This window comes from Moschus berezovskii, chromosome 28 (genome assembly GCF_049115385.1).
Source record: "Moschus berezovskii isolate FMDL1 chromosome 28, NW_MosBer_1.0, whole genome shotgun sequence".
NCBI lineage: Eukaryota > Metazoa > Chordata > Mammalia > Artiodactyla > Moschidae > Moschus > Moschus berezovskii.
Genome location: NC_142487.1, coordinates 29,255,851 through 29,276,038, shown reverse-complemented (window position 1 = coordinate 29,276,038; position 20,188 = coordinate 29,255,851).

Here is a 20,188-nt window from a genome sequence, read left to right as displayed (position 1 = left end):
GGTACTCACATTCAACCCACGAGAAATATGAAGGCACAGGAGCAGGCAGAAACCCTCAAGACCAGGGCCAGCGACAAGCGTGAGAGCAGAGGGCTTCCCGCATCTCATCCCCAGACCTGCACAGTGTGAGGCTCTGCTGGCAACAGCAGATAGCACCGTGCTCTCACACACTGACTATTAGTTGAATAGGCTGAGGCAGAGATCTTAAAGATATGCCATTTCCAGAGAAAGGCAATAAGGGCCCATTATGTCTTTGGAACACGCTTCCAGTGTATATCTGCCACTAACTTACCACCCTTTATTTTTAGCAGGTGCAGAGGAAATAAATATGACCCATTTACCATCTGCGCGTTTCCACTGAAACGGAGACTCAACCTGAACTGTACAGAGACTTCCCTCTCAGGCTCTATCTGGGATTCCTCCTTATTTAATGCATTATCCATTCTATAGGTCATTCAATAAATCCTATTGCACTGAAACGTACAGCATCCATGTTCCCTGTACTTTTTTACAGTCCACATTGCCTTGTTATTGATAATCCATGCACGCATAGATTACACTTAAGTGCTGTCCTCACAGAAAATATTTTCTCCCTTCAAACAGATGTAATAATGCCATCTGTCAGTTACTGACAGTCTTCTGTGTTCCACAGCGTGGTAACTGGCTTATGCACGTTATTTTACTGAATTCTTAGGACAGACATGCTGTCAATACAGTCATTCCCATTTTACACTTGAAGAAGCTGAGTCTTGAATAACTAAGGTTTCATCTTATCACATATCTGATCACGTAGCTCTTTGGTGGTGAAGCTGGAACTTAGATTCAAATTTATGACTCCCAAGCTCATGTTGGACTAATTTACATTTTTCACAGTATTCCTGGTGGATTTTTCTTGACCAGTCTGGTTTTGTTTCTTCCCCTCTCCCCAGCGTTTGACTCCCAAGGAGAGCAGCCCAGGTTGGGGGGCGGAGACTGACACCTAATGGCCCAAACCCATCTCACCACGCCCGCATTGTGTTTGCGGCCGCCAGGGGGCGATATACCGATAAGGATCCTGAACCCAACCCAGCCCCTCAGTGGGCGCGGCTCCCCTCTGGAAGGGGCTTGGGAGCCCCGAATCCACATGGCTGTAGAACCAGAACCAGACCACTCATGAGTCATAATACACAAGCCTGGGCTATGGACTGCCTTGTTCACCGCAGCGTTCCCCTAGGCTTTATCAAAAGTGAAAAAAAAATTCCACACTGATACCCTGTATGGTTGAATCAAAATCCATTTATGTACAACAGACTCTATAAGCTTGGAAACCACGTGAACGTGCTTTTGATTTGTAAAGAGCTGCATCGATGTAAAAATTGTAATAATAAAAATTATATGTCTCATGAAGCTGAAGATGTGACCCCTGCCTGCCTGCTAAGTCACTCAGTCGTGTCGGACTCTTGAGACCCCACAGACTGTAGCCCACCAGGCTCCTCTGTCCATGGGAGTCTCCAGGCAATGAATGCTGGAGTGGGTTGCCATTTCCTCCTCCAGAGGATCTTCTTGACCCAGGGATCAAACCTGTGTCTCCTGCATTGGCAGGCAGGTTCTTTACCACTGAGCCACCTGGGAAAGATTCCTGCGGTTATCAGCACTAAATTGCTTTGGACGGCTTAAAAAATATTCTGACGTTTATCTAGAGTTGCAGGGGAACCAGAAAGATGGGTAGCCGAGCTCCTCACTGTAGTGCCTGAGAGGGAAGCCTGGGAGAAGCGGGTGGTGGTAGCTAAGAGGGGTGGCCCCAGGGCCCCCTGAGCAGAGGGGCCATCCCCACCTCACAGAAACCCTTCAAAGACATCACACATGGGGAAGCAGTCCGCAAGGGACTTCCCTGGGGCCAACCACCCAAGAGGAACCTGGATCTTTAGAGCCACATCAGGAAGCTCTGAAGATTCCAGGGATCAGGCTGGGTGAAACCCGCTGTGGCCAGTCCCGAGGGTTCTGCTGATTCATCAGAGCCAAGGAACAAGGAAGGCTGCTCCCGCCTCCGCACTTCAACTCGGCCACTCAATAATGCTGTTATTTCCATATCGTGGAAAATGATCTTTCTGCTGGGAAGTGAAAAATAAAAGTAAGCTTCGAGAGATGAAGCCCCGGGAAGGAGGGGCCTCCAGCTTTAAGCTCTTGAGTTCCTGAGACAGTGAGAGCAGACAAGACTTGAGGCCCGGATGAACCATGTTCAGGGCCGGGCGGCGCTGGGAGCGAACAGACTGAAGGGCAGGTCAGTCAGAGATGGCCACCCCGATGACCAGTACGATGTCACCGTCTAAGGAAAAGGGGAAATGGGACAGACAGACGAGGGACTGTTCATTCCTGGCGAAAGGCTAGACTCGGTCTCTAGGTAGATTTTAGCTTGAGGCGGCCGCCAGGCCCAGGTGGAGCCAAACTCACCAGTCTCCCGTTTCTCAGGATCACCAGTGAAGCAGCAAACAGGGCAGTCCCGGAGCTCGGGTGTGCGGGCTCTGGCACAGGCTCTCATGCAATCGTGGAAACAAGATGGAGAGATGTGCCCTGGACAGCGTCACGTCACGGCCGCGGGCGTGCGGGCAGAGGGCTTCTGATGGCACAGGCCCCTCCCAGGCCCCAAACACGGACAATCCCCAGGACGCCAGCTTTGAGCCAGGAGCTGAGAACTGAGCGCACTTCTACTACTGTATGAATACTTAATACTGTGACTGTGAAGATGCAGCCTTCCCTAACCGAGCTTGTCTCTCAAAAGATTAAACTCAGTAATTCCACTAGGGGTGTGTGTGTGTGTGTGTGTGTTAGTTGCTCAGTTGTGTCTGACTCTGCGACCCCATGGACTGTAGCCCACCAGGCTCCTATGTGATGGGATTCTCCAGGTAAGAATACTGGAGTGGGTTGCCATCCCCTTCTCCAGGGCATCTTCCCAACCCAGGGTTCGAACCTGGGTCTTCTGCATTGCAGGCAGATTCCTTACCATCTGAGCCACCAGGGAAGCCAAATTCCACCAGGTGTCTGTTCAAAATCCTGCACATGAACATTCTTAACAGCTTCACTTGTTGTTTAGTCTCTAAGTTGTGTCCAACTCCTCTTGACCCCATGGATTGTAGCCTACCAGGCTCCTCTGTCCCTGGGATTTCCCAAGCAAGAATACTGGGGTGGCTTGCCATTTCCTTCTCCAGGAGATCAGGGGATCTTCCCGACCCAGGGGTCTAACCTGCCCATGTCTCTTGCATTGGCACATGGGTTCTTTATTGCTTGGCCAGCAGGGAAGCCCTCACAGCATTATATATAGCCCCAAAGTGTAAACAGCCTAAATATTAATTGGCTGATAAGCAAATAAACAAAACGTGGTATAGCCACAAAAGATTTGTACATTTCATTGTATATAAATCTTACCCTAATAAAAGAATTGTAAACAACAACAAAAAGTGTGGTATATCCGTCAGTGGAATATTATTTGTCCAAAAGAAGACTGAAGTACTAATACATACTCCGACAGTGATGACCTGGGAAAACATGCTGTTAATAAGTGAGAGAAGGCAGTCACCAAAGATCATATATCGTATGATCTCGTTTTCCTCAACTTCTCTGAAACATCCTGAAAGGCACATCTTTAGAGACAGAAAGATTAGTGGTTGCCCAGGGCTGGGGAGTTGGCTGGAGGAAAATGAGGGGTGACTGCTCAAGGATGCTGGGTTTCTTTTCTGTGGTGATGAAAATGTCCTAAAATCAACTGTGATGGTGACTGCCCCATTCTCTGTAGGCACACAAACACACGTAACACCAAACTGTACACTTCTAATGGGTGAATTCTACGGTATGTGAATTTTAACTCCAGACAGCTGTGTCTAAGAAAAAGAGTAAACTTTATTAGTGGAAATCTGTGTAAAAAATGACTACACATTCTGAATGGTCCCATGTCAGAGGTTCTATTAACGTATAATAGAATTTACCTGTCAGTCCCCCATCACACGGTAAATTCCTCTAGGGAAGGAAGCATGCATTAGTCATCTTCGTACGCCTAGCTTCGAGCATGGCTTCATGCCGCAGAAGCTCAACACTAAATGCTGAATTCTCGGTAAACTGGTAGCACGCTAACTGGCAACCTGGTGAAATTAGGTGCTCAGTGAGCGCTTCTTTGTAAACATGGGATATTGTCCCGTTCTATAAAGTCAGTTCCCCACTTACAAGACCCACTTTATAGCACTGAGTGCCCAAACTGATCAAAAATAAACAGAAAGGAAAAGACAAATGTATACTTTTGCTAGCATTTATTCAGTCTTGATATCCAAACAGGTAATATATGTAACATGCTGTGAATATTCCTCCTGGAGTTCTTTTGTACACACGAGATGAGAGGGAGACTTTAAGAGTAAGAGATTCGTCACGCTTTGGCTGAAGGCACCATGCTGTTCACCCAGTTAATCCTTCAGTATAAACCACTGTTCTCCTTATTGTGCGAAGAACTTCTAACTCCAGAGCAAGCCCAGGCTTCTCAGTAAGTGTCCGTGGATTATCTGATGGGTACAAACGTCTCCATATATATTCAATGGCACGTGATGATTAGAAGAGCGCTCTGGGCCTTTTTGAATTGTGTTTTTTGTCTATTCCACTTATATTAAACGCCCTGTGGCAGAGTTGCTCTGAATGAGAGCTTGACAATTCAAGCCCATCTGCAGGAAAAACTTCTTTATTCAGTAGCGTATAATGTAGAGAGGGGGTGATTTTTCTGCGTTGACAGCCTCAAAGGTGCTACTGTCCAAAAGAAGTTCTGTTCCTTTGGAATTAAATTCTCAGTATATAGATTATAGAAAAAGAAATAAAAATTTAGCTTCATTAATAGACTATTTTTCCACTCCCTTTGGCAAAAATCCAAAAGGAGAAGGGAGAACAAACTCATTGCTAGTGGAAATGCTAAGCAGTACAGTCTCTACAGATGAGAATTTAGCAATAGCTGGCAAAACCATATGCATTTACCTTTTGATTCCGCTTATAGAATCTATTCCAGTGATCTGCTCTCAAAAATAAGAAATGAATATGCACAAGACTTTTCACTATAATACCATTTATAAAAGCAAAAGACTGGAAATAGCCCCAATGTTCACCAATAGGCACAGAGACGAGAGAGGTAAAGCATGTCGCCATGTCAGAATGCTGGGCAGCTGTAAAGGATGAAGGTTCTTCACTGACAAGGAGAAGGAGCTATCTTTAGATGCAGCTGAGGTGCGGAAATGTATCTAATAGATTATCTTTTTACTAAGAGGGAAAATAATGAAAAATATATTCACATATATTCAGGTACATGTTTTCTTGTATTAAAAAACTGAAGGGGAAATCAAAGACCCCCAAAATATATTATGATAGGAAAAGGGATACAAGAGAGGGAACAGGAACGGCAGCTGGACTTTCCTCAAGATACCTTGTTTTAAGACTTGTGGACCCAGCAGGGGAGGGAGAGGTGGGTGGGACGGACTGAGAGTAGCACTGGAACATACAGATCACCACATGTGAAATGGACAGCTGGGGGAGCTGCTCTATGACACAGGGGCCCGGCTCGGCGCTCTGTGACAGCCAGAGGAGCGGGATGGGCTGGGAGGTGGGCGGGAGGCTCAGGAGGGAGGGGCACAGGCTTGCCTAGGGCTGACTCACACTGCAGCACGGCAGAAGCTGACACAGAATAAACCGGTTACCCTCCAATTAAAAGTGTAAAAATTAAATTAAAAAAGATCCCTTGTTTTATAGTTATGACCTTTACCTATGTAAATATCTAACAACACAAAAGCAAAATTAAACCAAAATGGGGAAATAAAAAGCAAAAGGAAACAAGTGACCCTAACGGTTTAATCACACGGAGAGTTGTCTTTGCAACTGACTTTAAAACACGATGATTATATTATGATATATATACATGTAGAGTGGAGAAGGAAACGGCAACCCACTCCTGTATTCTTGCCTAGAGAATCCTGTGGACAGAGGAGCCTGGTGGGCTGCTGTCCATAGGGTCACACAGAGTCGGGCACGACTGAAGCGCCTTGGCAGCAGCAGCAGCATACACACACACACACGTAAGTATAGACACACACACACACACACACACACGTAAGCACACACACGTAAGTACACACACACACACGTAAGCACACACACACATAAGTATATACACACACATGTAAGCACACACACGTAAGTACACACACACACACGTAAGTATATATACACACACACGTAAGCACACACACACGTAAGCACACACACACGTAAGCACACACACACACGTAAGTACACACACACATGTAAGTACACACACACATAAGTATATACACACACATGTAAGCACACACACGTAAGTACACACACACGTAAGTACACACACACATAAGTATATACACACACATGTAAGCACACACACGTAAGTACACACACACACACGTAAGTATATATACACACACACGTAAGCACACACACACGTAAGCACACACACACACATAAGTACACACACACACACACACACACGTGTGCACTCAGTCGCTTCAGTTGTGTCCGATTCTTTGCACCCCCCTGGACTGAGCCCACCAGGCTCCTCTGTCCATGGCATTTCCCAGGTAAGGATACTCGAGTGGGGTGCCATTTCTTCCTCGGGGATCGAACCCGCGTCTCCTGCACTGCAGGCAGACTCTTTACCACTGAGCCATCAGGGAAGCCCCAAACATACACCTATGATCTCCTAAACATCAACAAACAGAAACTAGAAATAAAACCTCTGAAGAAATCTTAAAAATATTTTCAGTAACCATATTGTTGGTAACGATGTAGTATTGTTATTTTGAACCAATATTCTGAAAGTATTTGTAGAATAAAACAAATAAGGAATTATACTAATGTCATTAGGAACCAAGATTTTCAGGACAAGAGAAAAGAACATGAAAAATCAAAGAAGCAAAAACTCTATAAGCCTAATTCTGAATTGCAAATATCAGTGTGAACTCAGAATATACAGTATCTTTCAAAAACTTGCTTCCTAGATATTCCATTTAAAAAGTTTAAAAACAGTGATGCTCCTCATGAGGACAGGAGCAGAGCAAGGCAGACTGCTGGGGAGGGAAAACTCCACTCTCCCACAAACAGAGAATCAGCTGAATAGACAAATAACTGAACAAATGCAGGAATAAATGATCGATCCAATGTGTTTAACCTCCATCTCATACCTCATGAAAGGCTGGAAATTTGGACCAGAAGAGCTTGCTTTTACAGCAGAGGTTGACCAGCACCCACACCTGCTTGCTCCTCTCTGTCTGGGAGGTACCATGTTTTTGCCTTAACTTCCCCTTCTCAATATACTGAACATACTAAGAGATAAGTTTGATGACTAGAGCAATCTGTCTTCCCTTTTGGAAGGCTGGAAAATAGGAAATTCCAAAAATGTCAAGTTGGAAGGTTATTTCATAATTGACGGTTCAGCCATCCCAGTAGATTTTCTCAGCTGTAATTGTCAAGGGCTCCACATTGCTTCTGCCAAAATCTTTTCATTCTCGTACCAGCCATATTTCTGAATTTCAATTTAAATTCATACAGCATGTTAGCACTTGTCTGCATAAGATGACAGGTGGCAACTATTAGTTACACTGGCTATCACCTGCTGTAATGTCAAACCCCTGCCAGGAATACGCTCCTGTGATTTTTCAGGGAAATTCTAGGTGTCTGAGAATAACTTTTAAAGAGCTACTCTTCAAGGAACTGACTCCCAGAAATATCTTTAATGGGGATCCTTGGGGAACTGCTTTCACAATCACAATGTTGCCACTTGACCAACAAGAATACATTTCAGGGAGGATTTGATTGAATAGCTGAAAGCAGTCTTTCAGAACAGGGTCTGCCTCCCTGAAAATCACCTGGAGAAGGCAACTTGTATAATGTGAGACGCTTTGATGAGTCCTCCAGCAGAGGCAGGAGAAAGGAAAAAATACCCAGTGTGACCACCTTCTACCAGGACTATAGATTTTTCACTCTAGATTGAAATCTTCAAAGCCTATGGCTTCATGGCTTCATCAACTACCAATTTATTTGAGTATCAAGCTGTGAAGACATTGAAATCAATTATGTTGGCTGCAGCGATTAACGTGTGTCTAGCCAACGCTGGTATACAATGACTGCTTGTAATGCTTGCTGTCACAGCCTCTTTATCATAAACGATATCCTCATTAATAACCAAGCTCATCCCCACGGCTGTCCAATGGCCAGCAGGTCACCCAGTCAGCACCCCCACCTCGAGTTAATGCATCTAACAGCTCTCTTTTAGTTTTTATACATTTTTCTTCCAATTTTGACAAATTTTCATTTATCACTGTGACTGAGAAAGGAAATACAATGCATAAAATATAAACTTGGCAAAAATGTCAGAAGAGCCAGTGCTCGAAAAATGAAGTATGTTTTGGTGGCAAGTGTTAACACAGGCTCACAGACTTCAGACAAGAGCAGATACAGAGATGGTTGTATGATCGCAACAGGATTTCGTCTCTAAAGGATCAAGGAGGTCAACCCAGCTAGAAGACCTGTGGGAAATGAGATATGCTATCAAAGACACGAAGTTAAAAGACATGTGCCCTCGGCAGAAAAGCTATGACAAACCCAGCCAGCATATTAAGAGGCAGAGACATTGCTTTGCTGACAAAGGTCCGTCTAGTTAAAGCTATCGTCTTTCCAGCAGTCACGTATGGATGTGAGAGCTGAATCATAAAGAAGGCTACATGCCAAAGAATTGATGCTTTTGAACTGTGGTGCTGGAGAAGGCTCTTGAGAGTCCCTTGGACTGCAAGGAGATCCAACCAGTCCATCCTACAGGAGATCAGCCCTGAATATTCACTGGAAAGACTGATGCTGAAGTTGAAGCTCCAATACTTTGACCATCTGATGCGAAGAGCCCACTCATTGGAAAAGACCCTGATGCTGGGAAAGACTGAGGGCAGGAGGAGAACGGGGCGACAGAGGATGAGATAAGGTTAGGAGCATCACAAACTCAATGGACACGAATCTCCAGGAGACAGTGGAGAAGCGGGGAGCCTGGCATGCGGCAGTCCATGCGGTCAGAGTCAGACACGACTTAGCAACTGGACAACATCAAAGACAGAGGTACAGCCTTCGAGATCAACACTGTCCTGCAGAGGCTGGAGATGACGGATTGTGCCGGCACCACTACCCACACGCGGCTGCTGAGCACTTGAAATGCAGCTAGTGCCAAGCAGCAGATGAATCCAAAACTTACTTTTACATCATTTAGATTTAAATGGCCAGACCAGCTCTAGATCATTAGGTCTTCACGGGGGCAAGGTGTGCACGTTCGGTCTGAGAGAATGACGGTCACGTGAGACCTTCTGGAAACCTAACCATTTCTGTATGGCTACGGCAGGCGTGCACGGAGCCTAACCTCAATATGTCTGGAGACTGGCTTATCTGTGCCGGGGGCCCTGACCCGTCTCAGAGTTACACAGGCTGCGGTACAGTTCGCTCGGCATCCTCAGATCAGGCTGGCACAGCCTGCTCCAGGGATGTTTCTGAACTCGGCGCTGAGGAGTGGAACAGGGTCAGGCCCAGATATCTCAAGGACTTACCCTGGAGAGTAAGAGGGATTGTCCTCCACTCAGGCATGGGGGTCGGAAGTGGACGCACATGGAGGGCTCCCAGGTCGGAAGTAGAACGTGGGCATCTCGTGTGCATGTGAAGTCACTTTAGTTGTGTCTGATGCTTTATGCCCCCATGGACCGTGGCCCGCCAGGCCCCTCTGTCCATGGGACCCTCCAGGCAAGAATGCTGGAGTGGGTTGCCGTGCCTGCCTCAGGAATCGAACCCGTGTCCTGCTTTGCCTGTTATCCTTGTGTGTGTGTGTGTGTGTGTGTGTGTGTGTAAGCACACGTGCACACATACTTTTATTGTCACCATGGTGGGTTTCGGGGGAGAGGCAATAAATACAAGTTCAAATCTCTGTGTTTAAATAGAAGTCACAGCAGCATGGCTTATGACAGCGAGATAAATTGATAAATTGGAAACCTAAACATCCACCCTCAGAAATAAAGCAATTAGGTCCGTGCAATGGATGCCACACAGCACTGTGTTCCACAGGGGCAGACGAGTGTGGTGGCGAAGAACGGATGCTGACACTCAGCCACTCTGTAACTTCAGGTGTGTTACTTTACCGCCCCCTCCAGTTTCCCCATCTGCAAAATGGGATAACATTTTAATCCGTGTAGAACCGTTGGGAGGATTAAAGAAGTTAATATGTGTAAAGAAAGATGAGCAATTGCAGGAACATAGTTAGGTGTACACAAGAGTGACTACTCTTACTAATAAAATAGTGAAGTGCATTTACAAATGAAGATATGGCGCTCCAAGCTATATTACTAGCTTTAAAAGGTGAAAAATAGTATGTAGGAAAAACATGTAAAAGCAGTATGATCACACTTTCAAAAGAACAAATGTACATAATACGTACACAGAACATTTCCGAAAGGATACTCAAGAAATTGTGGAAGTGGTTATCTTGGGGTAAAAGGTAGAGGGATTTTGAATTTAATGTCTTTTGGTATTCTCTGATTTTTTATGTATGCTTAATACTGTTGTAATTAAAAATAAACAAATTAAAATGTAGATAATTGTTGAAACTAAGAGTGTGTTATATTAGCTCTACATTTGGGTATCTTGAAAACTGGAATAAAAAAACTTTTTTAAATAAATTAAAGCAAGTAAACCATCTTTGTTAGATACTCTCCAAAATTCAGAGTTGAATAATTAGAGGTGTGTGTGTGTGCTCAGTCACTAAGTCATGTCCGACTCTTTGTGACCCCACGGACTGCAGCCCACCAGGCTCCTCTGTCCAAGGGATTTTCCAGGTGAGAATACTGAAGTGGGTTGCCACTTTCTTCTCCAGGGGATCTTCCCCACCCAGGGATCAAACCTGTGTCTCCTGCTTTGGCAAGCAGATTCTTTACCACTGAGACACCTGGGCGACCCAATTGCTTTACTTGCCCAATTGCCTTAATTGCCTTAGCTTTTCTCAAGTGTTGCTATAAGAAATGGTCACACGAAATTTACTTCTGCAGCTGCCACAAAATATTCTCCACTACACTATTCATGTAAAGCCATCTGAAAAGTTCATGTTCATTTATAAATGCACATAATTTAAGCATTTCCCTCAATTTCTCAAGATATTAGGAAGCTCAGAAGTGGATCCATAACCCAGACATGGCAACTCAGTTCACCAGAAGAGTTGGTCTGCTTGCATTCTCTTTATTCCTTAATCTTTACTTCCTATTTCATTACATTTTGTGTATATCTATTACTGTTTCTTTGAATCTTTTTTTTTTACTTAGTTGGTTCTCTTAAAAGCTTAATAGATTATACCTGAAGAGGTACATACTTCTGGGGTGATTGAAGTCAGGATATCTTTCTTCTGCAAGACCATCGGAACAGTCTCATGAAGACGTGGCATTTGAACGGAGCCTCTGGGGACAGGTCGGGTTTGACAAACACGGGGAAGAGTGTTATTGGCAGAAGGAGGTATAAATAAAAGAGTTACAGAAAGAAGGCACAGGCCATTTTGGGAGCATAATGGGGTTAGACTGGACCAAGCCATGGGTGTAAGGAGATGAAGCGCGGCCACGCTGGAGACATGGGTACGCTCAGGCCGGAAGGGCTGAGGAATTCAGCGCTCTGGTGGAAGAGAAGAATTTTTTCCCAGAATAGGGAAAACTATTGCATATTTTTAGGCAGAGGACAGAAACTTTCAAGACAGAGTTTAAAGACAAAGCTCAATTAGTACAACTGCTCCAGCAAGGTCCAAGGTGATGTAGCAGGAAATGAGGATCAAAGCATTAACCTCAGAACTTAGCATCACCGACTCAAAGGACAGGAGTTTGCGCGAGCTCCGGGAGTTGGTGATGGACAGGGAAGCCTGGCGTGCTGCATTCCCTGGGGTCGCAGAGTTGGACACGACCAAGCGACTGAAGAAACCTCAGAAAGACCGTGGCAGAGGAGCCACAGATGGTCGCAGAGACCAGGTTCTCCCCAGGCTCCGCCATCCTGGACGTTCAAATCGTGCTTTTCTTTAGGGGAACCTCGGCAAACATTACACAAGCAATATCACACACTTCTGGAGTAGGACATGGCAACCCACTCCAATATGGTTGCCTGGAAAATCCCATGGACAAAGACAGTCCATGGGGTCATAAAGAGTTGGAGGTAACCGTCACACACGTAACCACAGCACTAAAATGGATCCCTGCCCAAGAGGTGATGAGGGGAGTTTTTGGGTTTGGTTTTAACAAAAGACTTCCAGCCAACGCCTTTAGAGGGAACGTGTCTGTGTGTTAGTCACTCAGTCTGGTCTCACTCTTTGCGACTGCATGGACTGTAGCCTGCCAGGCTCCTCTGTCCATGGCTTTTTCCAGGCAAGGATACTGGAGTGGGTTGCCATTCCCTTTTCCAGGGGATCTTCCTGACCCAGGTATCGAACCTGTGTCTCTTGTATTGCAGGGAGATTCTTTACTGTCTGAGTCACCAGGGATATAACTTAAAAACCTCCATTTCACCTCTTTGAAATAATAGAGCACTCACTGGTGGAGGCTGCAACCATCAGGTGAACCTTTGGGGGAAGGAAGAGATGACACTCCTAGGAAAGAACTTCATGAAGATAAAGACTTTCTAAACACAAAGACCCTAATTTGAAAAGGGACTTGTACCCCAATGTCCATAGTAGCCTTATTTACAATTGCCAAAACAGGGACGCAATTGAAGTGTCTGTTAACGGATGAATGGATGCAGATGTGGGGTATTCACATAAAATGGAATCTGGCTGCTGATGCTGATGCTAAGTCACGTCGGTCGTGTCCAACTCTATGCGACCCCATAGACGGCTGCCAAACAGGCTCCTCTGTCCCTGGGATTCTCCAGGCAAGAGTACTGGAGTGGAATACTATGCAGCCATAAAAAAGAATAAAACCTTGCCATTTGTAACAAATGGATGAAAATGAAAAAAGTCAGAAAAATGCAGATACTGTTATATCACTTATATATGGAATCTAAAAACGCAACAGATTCGTGAATATAACCAAAAGGCAGCAGACTCACAGATGCAGAGAACCAGACAGTGGAGACAGGGAGGCGGGAGCGGCGATACGGGGGAGGGAGTGAGGGGCACAGCCTGGGAGGGATGAAATAAGCCTCAAGGGCATAGTGTGCAACACGGGAGCGCAGCCAAGGTTGCACAAACACGATAAATGGGGCATCATCCCTAAAAATCATGAGTCCCTATACTGTGTACCTATACCATGCAATATTGTTCATCAACTGTACGTCAATAAAAAAATAGTAAAAAGATCACAGTGTCCTTAAGACTTGTGGAAAGCAAAATGCAGACTACTTTTCCTTCGAGGTATTAATCTCCTTTGGAATATTTGTTGCTGACTAGAACAAAAAGATAATAAAATATTCCCATAAAACAAAAATAAAAACAGAACTTTCTAGTGGAGTGATCATCAGACCAGTTGAGTCCACTGCTCCATCCAAGACACAGGCATTGAAAATGCGAGACTCAGACAAATGGACCTCATAACAAGATGAAACAAGTAGGACATGACACCCAGGAAGCTTTTTGCCTGAAATAATTAAACCTGAATCTAATTGCGAGTCTTGATAGAAACATTATTTTATAGAAGAAACAATAGGAAGAACTAGTTCAATGGCAGCCTGTGGAAGGAATCAGATAAAACTAGCATGAGCAACATTCTACAGGATAAATGGCCCGGTTTCAAACAAATCAGTGGCATTATTTGTTTAAAGTCTACAATAGAGTAAAAAGGACTTGAGACATAATACTCAAATTGAGACAGTGACAGAATTTATTTCCTTGGGCTCCAAAATCACTGGGGACAGAGACTGCAGCAGTGAAATTAAAAGACGCTTGACCCTTGGAAGAAAAGCTATGACCAACCTAGACAGCATAGTAAAAAGCAGAGACATCACTCTGTTGACAAAGGTCTGGATAGTAAAAGCCATGGTTTTTCCAGTAGTCATGTGTGGATGTGAGAGTTGGACTGTGAAGAAAGCTGAGTGCCGAAGAATTGATGCTTTTGAACTGTGGTGTTGAAGAAGACTCTTGAGTCCCTTGGACTGCAAGGAGATCCAACCAGTCCATTCTAAAGGAGATCAGTCCTGGGTGTTCACTGGAATGACTGATGCTGAAGCTCCAATACTTTGGCCACCTGATGCAAAGAACTGACTCATTAGAAAAGAGCCTGATGCTGGGAAAGATTGAAGGCAGGAGAAGGGGACGACAGAGGATGAGATGGTTGGATTGCATCACCAACTCAATGGACATGAATCTGAGCAAATTCTGGGAAATGGTAAATGACAGGGAAGCCTGGCGTGCTGCAGTCCATGGGGTCACAAAGAACTGGACATGACTGAGCAATTGAAAAACAACAACAACTCAAATGCAATATATGGAAAGAGCTGATAGCTTCTGGACAACGACCTCCTCTGAGCTGAGGCCAGTGCAGGATCTGGGGGCTGTGGGCCCAGCCGTCCAGCTGGGCGCAGGGACCTCTGTGCGATGGGCAGGAGGCTATGACAAGGAGTTGGCCTGGGAGCTGGGACCAGGGGCATCTCAGCCGCGCCCCCAGGTCCTGAGTTCATCGACGAGGGTGCCAGCTGCTCCCCACCTCACACACCCCGTGCTTGGCGCCTGGTGCACCCCGAATTCTCAGCACTCGGGGCCTCTCTCTGCTCTTTATTTATTTTTAGCCACCTGCCTGGCTTGTGGGACCTTACTTCTCTGACCTACAGGAATCCGGAATCTAAGGAAATCTCAGAGTCTTAACCACTGGGCCTCCAGGGCATTCTCTCTCTCCACTTTTACCACTGATTAGGTCGTGCTCTGAGGAATTAGTAAAGTTAGTTTGCAGTAACTATAGCACTTCCCTTCTCATCTTTAACATGGTATAAACATTTATGCAAATTGAGAATATCTTTAATAATCAAATATTTATGTAACATCTGCTGAGACAACCACCACCAAATAGAAGAATTAAGACTTTCTAAGGTAAACTATTTCAAATCCCGAGAGGTCTAGAACTCTGAGGCCGCACTTGGGGAGTGATTTATTTATGAGGCACTGGCGGGGCTGGAGGGGGTGAAGGCTGTCTGTGGCTGCTGACAAGTCTGTGGAGTGGAGGTGAGTTCACACGCATGGGTTCCACACCAAGGATACATAAAGATGGACTTTCCTGGTGGCACAGTGAATAAGAATCCACCTGCTGATGCAGGAGACACAGGTTCGATCCCTGGTCTGGGAAGATTCCCCATGCGGTGGAGCAACTCAGCCCGTGTGCCCTAACTGCTGAGCCTGTGTTCCCAAGCCCGTGCTCCCAACAGGAGGGGCCGCCGCAGTGAGAGAGACCCACGCGCAGCAACCAGGCGTAGCGCCCGCTCGCTGCAAGCAGAGAAACTCCATGTGCGGCAACACAGACCCAGAGTAGCTAAAAATAAATAAATGAATAGCTTTTTTAAAAAAGAAATCTTAAAAAAGGAGGTGGGGATAAGGTTAGACCAGGACAGAACTACCCAGGGGTTGATTATGCAGAGGGAGCTGTGTAGTCCTGTGCGGGCTTCTAAATTCTCAGGAGCGATGCCGTCAACAGCAGTTAAGACAGGAGGTAGGAACCTCCCACTCCTCAAATAAGATCACATTTACAGGTTTCAGGGGTTAGAACTTCAATGATTTTTTTGGGGGGGGAGGACACAATTCAACCTACAACACCCTGATGGCCCACCTATATGGGAAACATCTTTCTTCCAGAGTGATTCCTGAGTCAAAGACTCAGGTCTCCATCTAAAATGGGTTCTCTTATCCCTGATATACTAGGGGGGAAAGTGATCCCCAAACTCCAAAGCTTCAATGGTTCTCCATTGTGCTGACTTCCAGCTGGGGGCCAGAAGTCATCTTTGGGGGCAGATGATTCTTTTGCTTTGGGAAAAATACATTGATTGCCCATTTGTGCAAAGTAAAACAAACATCCCATACTGAAAAAGGGTGCATGCGTGCTAAGTCACTTCAGTCGTGTCCGATGCTGTGACCCTATGCCTGCCAGGCTCCTCTGTCCATGGGACTCTCCAGACAAGAATATTGGAGTGGGTTGCCAAGCTCTCCTCCAGGGGATCTTCCTGACCCAGGGATCGAATCTGTGTCTCTTATGTCTCCTGCATTGGCAGGCGGGTTCTTTACCACTAGTAAAGAAAAAGAGTGGCTCAAGATAGAAGGACTTCTGTGATAGTGTAAAAATCTGTCTTTGCCAACCTGCAGATTGTTTCTGGGGGAAGTGGAGGAGCCTGGATTCTAGGTAGAGCAAAGATGGTTCCAAGTGCCTTCCTGTGCTTGGGGTGGAGGTGGGAGAAGTGGATGTGAGGGAGTGGGTGGGAGTTACAGGCCATGCAGTATGGAGCCAGGCTGAGGGCGAAGGCAGAAGGCACCCTGAGGGTAAGGGCGCCGGAGCTGGCAGTGTGGACTTGCAGTAGATGAAGGCAAACTCAGGATGTATTCTAATCGGTCGTGCAGAATTCTGGAAGCAGATAATCCATAGGCATCCTATAGAAAGCTAACTTTAAAAATCAACCATTTCCTATAAGAGCAGTGAGAGCAGTCCAAGGTTACCACTGTTCTAATTTTGGTTTCGGTTTTCCCCAGAGCACAGGAATCTTCACATTCTTTTCAAAACAACATTAAGGAAGTTGAAAGTTTCCTTTTAATGAAAATATAACCTCATTTGAATGTTTAAAAATACCCCTTGAGCACAGGATCAATTGCTAGCCTACTTACTGCCTCAGTATTGAAGATGTTGGCTGTAAAGTTTTAATTACATAATAAGAGGGGAAAAGCCATAATTTAAGAGTGCAATTACCCAGAAGAATTTATCTCATTATTAACTTCTTTGGATAGATCTAAAGCCCAGAGAAGCCTTGCTTTTAGGAAACAAAACAAACTCTGCTCATCATTAGTAACTATTTTAAACTGCGTTTGGTCAGTTTGTGGACAAAATCAAGCGCTGGTGAGGAGGACGGCGCAACTGGCTCTAGTACTTTCTGCATTGCAAACACACACTTACCCAACAGTCCAGCAACCCCGCTCCTAGGTATTTACTCAAGAGAGATGAAAACTGTGTCCCCACAAAAACCTGTATGTGAAGATTTACAGCAGCTTTATTCATAATTACCCCACACTGGAAATACCCCAAATATCACTCAACTGGTAAATGGATGAACAAACTATATTCAGGGAAAAGAATATTACTCCGCAATAAAAAGGAACAAACCACTGATACAAGCAGAAAGGAGCACCTTGCTAAGTGGGAGAGGCCAGACTCCAACAGCTCCACACCACATGATCCCACTCACTGTGGGGAAGGCAAAGCTTGACAGGGGACAGAGCACAGATCTGAGGGTGCCAGGGGCTGTTGAAAGGGCAGTGGCGTGATTCACTATGAAGGGGCAGAGGGAATTCTGCAAGATGGAAATGCTTGGTCTTCACTGTGCTGGCAGCCACACAACTACATGGATTGCGTGCTAAATTGCTCCAGTCACGTCCGACCCTTTGCAACCCCGTGGACCACAGCCTGCCAGGGTCCTCTGTCCATGGGATTTCCCAGGCAATCCCTGGAGTGGGTTGCCACGGCCTCTTCCAGGGGGTCCTCCCCACCAATGGGATCGAACGCACATCTCAACGCATTGGAAGGCAGGCCCTTTAATATACTAGTGCCACCTGGGAAGCCATGACCACATGCACTTGTTAGAACGCACAGAACTGCAGTCCCAGAAAAGGTGAATTTTATGGCTTGTACTAAATTATACTGACTCAATAAAACTGACTTAAAACTCAATCATTTTGTGATCTCCTAAGCATAACGCTGATGTTGAATAACTGTCATTAACACTCGATGCAAACCAGGGAGGTGGGCAGGCCCTCTGTCTTCGGAATCACTAGCCCAGCGCTCTGTTGTAGCTGCTCTGTCCTGTCTGAGCAGGAGACAGACTGTTCTAGGGGGACAGGCCCCACGACTGACTGATGCTCCTGGAGAACAGTGGCCACTGCCGGTCCCTCCTGAAGACGTCCTCCACACCACGGCCATCTGCTCACCTTCCACACCGTCCACGGGTGCCCAGATATGAAGTGTCAGGTAACTGCTGAGACTGTATTTGCTCAGCTTTGAAGATCTCTCAGCCATGCTGTGGAGGCTGTTTCATTATTTATCATAAATGCTCTAATGAATACACCATCATGGGCAGAAATCCAGAACCCTGCAGCCTTCACCCAGCAGACCCAAGTGCAGACAAGTGTCCGGGGCAGCCGTGACTGGAGGTGCTCATCCTTCTGTCACTGTATGTGAATCTACTCTTGTTCTAATGATAATTAAGATGATGATAACCAGCATCATCTTAATTCAGAGAACGGAATCTCTTTGGGGACATAGGGCCAACAGATTGTATGCTTAGGATATAAAGTGTCTAATGCGAAGTTTTAAAGCTCACTACTGAATCTGGGAGATTCTAAGTTTGATTTTAAGAGCGTTTGGGGCTTTAAAAAATATTTCCATCATTGATTTATTCCACCCACATCAGTTCAGCTCTAGTGGACGCTACTTTGCGATCGCCCCAAACAGGATACTTCATGATACCTTAGTGGAAGCAGAACACAGGAGACACAATCATGACCGCCACGTAAAGTTGCTGTAACAGTGGGTAGGCGTGCAAACTCTGGGACTTCTGTGCAAAACCCACACACTAGCTTTGTGAGCTTGTGAAGTTCATTCACCCCACTGGCCTTATTCTCTTCTGTAAAGATAACAAGTGTCACTTGAAGTCACTGTAACAGTGGGTAGGCGTGCAAACTCTGGGACTTCTGTGCAAAACCCACACACTAGCTTTGTGAGCTTGTGAAGTTCATTCACCCCACTGACCCTATTCTCTCTCCTGTAAAGATAACAAGTGTCACTTGATGTATTTGCTGTGATGATTAAATGGGTTAACATATATGTGAAGAACTTTGCAGGCTGCTTCAACAAACGGTTCCCAGGTGGCTCAGATGGTAAAGAATCTGCCTGCAATACAGGTGGTCCAGGTTCAATCCCTGGGTGGGGAAGATACCCTTGTCCCACTCCAGGGTTCTTGCCTGGAGAATCCCCATGGACAGAGGAGCCTGGCGGGCCAGAGTCCACGGGGTCGCAAAGAAATGGACACGACTGAGCAACTAACACTTCCACTTTCACCAAACAGTAGTTTTTGCCCAAGTGTAATTTACAGCCCATGGGAGGTGAGGTGCTCGCTTCCCCTTGAGTCCAACCCGCACTCTCGTCCTCCTCTAACAGGACTGGCAGTGGGCACTGCTGTCGCTCCTCCCGGGAGGCAGCCACAGCGGGTTTATCTACAGCAGACACTTGTGTGCCGCTGTGGGGAGGAGAGCCTCCAGGAATACGCTGCCCTTCCCTGGCCCACGCTCAGTCACTGTCCCCAGAGCTGAGGTGGGAGCGGCCGGCCTTGGGAGCAGCCACCTGTCAGCGGCAGCTCTTCAGCACCAGCCCAACTGGGCACCCTCGGCGCCTTTCTCCCACTGGACCTCTCATGGATGCCCCCAATCCCTCCCGAAGCTCCCAAGGGTAGAAGGCCTCAGGAGGCTGCTGGGCCTCCATGCAGCCCAGCCTGCCCTGTACCCCCACACCGGCTCTGCAGACCAAGGGCAACCATGGAGCGATTTTGCGAGGGCACGAAGGATCCCGTTATAATGAATCTCCAGACAATAGACACCAACTGGCCTTACCTTCGTGTGACTGAACAACCTTTCCCGTGATAACAAAATCTCCCTCAAGGCTACCAGGTGCCCTTGTTTCCAGATGCTGGCGAGCATGGCATTTGGGGTTTGTTTTCATGTTTCCCTCTCCCAGCGCCTCTTTATTATAATATCCTTTTTGTTGTTGTTTTGTTGTTCAGTCGCTAAGTCGTGTCCGACTCCTGCAAACCCACAGATGGGAGCCTGCCAGGCTCCTCTGTCCATGGGATTCTCCAGGCAAGAATACTGGAGTGGGTTGTCATTTCCTCCTCCAGGGGATCTTCCTGACCCAGGGATCGAACCCGCATCTCGGGTGTCTCC